We start from the raw sequence: 2,467 nt of genomic DNA, 5'->3' as shown, positions 1-2,467 counted from the left end.
ATTCTTTCTCGAGTTATCGTGCGGACAGACAGACAAACAAACAGACAGACAAACAGACAGACAAACAGAATGAAACTTTTCCGGTCAGTGGAGTTATGGGCTTCGCTAATCGCTCAGCCAAATATATTTTTCTGACTTTTTTTACCTACCCCCTTTTCTTTGAGACCCCCTTTCAGCCCCTTAGGGTTGGTTGCCAGGATTTGCCGTAGGCGTTTCGTTTTCTAGGAGTGAACCTTAAGATACCCTGAAAATTTGAAGTCTCTAGCACATCTCCTTCTAGTGGAACAGACAGACAGATAGACAGACGGACACACAGACACACAGACACGAGGTCGTTTGCATAAGCCCGCTGGATAGCTTTTTCAAAGCAGAAGGGCGGGCTAACAATGGCAAAAAGTCAACTTTTAAGACTGTTTGACAAACAATACAATCTAAAAACTCGCTGGTTAATTTTTATTTTTAGCCCGCCCTTCTGCTTTGAAAAACCTATCCAGCGGGCTTACGCAAACGACCTCGTGTCTGTCTGTCTGTCTGTGTGTCTGTCTGTTCCACAAGAAGGAGATGTGCTAGAAACTTCAAATTTTCAGGGGATCTCAAGGTTCACTCCCACAAAACAAAACGCCTACGGCAAATCCTGTCAGCCACCCCTAAGGGGCTGAAAGGGGGTATCAAAGAAAACAGGAAAGGCCCAAAAAGTTGGAAGAAATATTTTTTTTTAAGATCTCCTAAGGGGTAACTTGTGAAAGTAGAGCCCCGTGGACGAAAATTTCGTCCGTTTTGCGCTATCTCAAACAGTTTGCGAGCTAGACGAAAATTAGCTAAAAATTGCCATTGTGAACAATAAGATGTATAAAAAGGCCTAAAAACCGCAAAATAGAAAGAAAACTTTCCCCCACCCCCAAAAAACGTTTTCTAAGCAGAAGGGTGGGTTGTAGTCGAAGTGCTTCACCGTTACATCCCTTTCTCGAGTCTTTGGGGCAAACTCAAAGATGACGGGTTTAAGCGGGCCGAAGGCCCGCTACATCATTCGATCATGTTTTTCAGCAAATCGCGTGACAGAAATGGTCGGGCCGCAGGCCCGATCTTCGCCGCCGGCAGGTCAAGCAGGCCCGGCTCCTGCCGAACGGAGTTGCCGGCGGAGCGAAGCGGAGCTGGCAACTTCGTTTGGCGGAAGGGCGGGCCTGCTTGTTATTTTTATTAAGCAACGCAGAAGGGTGGGGTGTAGTCACGGTGTTGCCACGTTGCAGTCTTTTGTGATGTCAAAGCAGGAGCAAATCACTAGGGCGGCAGGCCCCCCGACGGACGTTAGTTTACTCAAATATGCAAAGTGATTTACGGGTCACATTATTTATTTGACCATGTTCTTCAGTAAATCGTGGGACTAAAATGGTCGGGCCGCAGGCCCGAGCATCACCGCCGGAAGGCCAAGCAGGCCCGGCCCATGCCGAACGGAGTTGCCGAAGCGAAGTGGAGCTGGCAACTGCGTTTGGCAGAAGGGCGGGCCTGCTTGTTATCAACTGAATCGGTTTAAAATATAACAAGAAACAACATGTTTAAAACTAGGAGCTCAACTTTGATGTAAGAAAGGGCCTAAGTGGTGAACTTATATCAATCTTAATAATAACTTGTTACACTATATAGTATCTAATAATACCGTATGAAATACTGGCTATAATACCATAATATTTATAATATCCTGTAATATTCTATAATACTACTCTAAAAAAATTCAGTACTAAAATCTGTAACATTGTTACGCAGTAATGTACACATCACATGTTACAGAAATTTGTATCAGATTTGATACAGATTTGATTCTGTAACATGGATACGAAATTCTGTATCACCTGATACAGAACCTCTTTGGGGTTTTAAAATAGTAATTCTTCATTTTGTAACTCTTCCTCCCTTTTCCTCTCTTCTTTTTATTCTAGGGTACTTAACTTCTAGTGAAGCATCTCTCGTCGTTCCGTGCGCTGTCGCTGAATGGCCCAGAGCCGGTGCTGAGCTTATGAACCCCCATGGCGCTCCCCTCTGGACGAACCGTGTACTTTTCCCAAGATCATTAGATCTTGCTGAGCAACGCACACTCACGCCCCGGCCACACTAGGTCCCCTCCGCATCCAGCTGCCCGCGCCCACACATTTAACACAATTTTCACAAATAATCTCTGGCTTGGAACACAACAATACGAACAGTTCCTTTCTAGAGTGCTGAAACACATTTTTTAGTAACTTGCATGTTCTTTTCCATGGTACACTAATACGTCCACTATGGAGTGAAGGCGGCAAGCACCAAAAGTCCGAGCTCTGTTTTGAGCCCTCTTCCTCAAAAATTGGCTGAGTACGGGCAATTAAGCAACAAGTAGCTGTGCCCGCCGGCGGCCCGTACCTAGGGAAATTATTGTCGTAGTACAGTAATGTCCCTCTCGAAGCTGGCTCGCTCGAAGCTGAAATTTTGAGACGGA

Source organism: Frankliniella occidentalis, unplaced genomic scaffold (genome assembly GCF_000697945.3).
Source record: "Frankliniella occidentalis isolate FOCC.00 unplaced genomic scaffold, Focc_3.1 Scaffold312, whole genome shotgun sequence".
Lineage (NCBI taxonomy): Eukaryota > Metazoa > Arthropoda > Insecta > Thysanoptera > Thripidae > Frankliniella > Frankliniella occidentalis.
The sequence above is the reverse complement of the archived record's forward strand: the minus strand, read 5'-3'. Positions refer to the sequence as shown.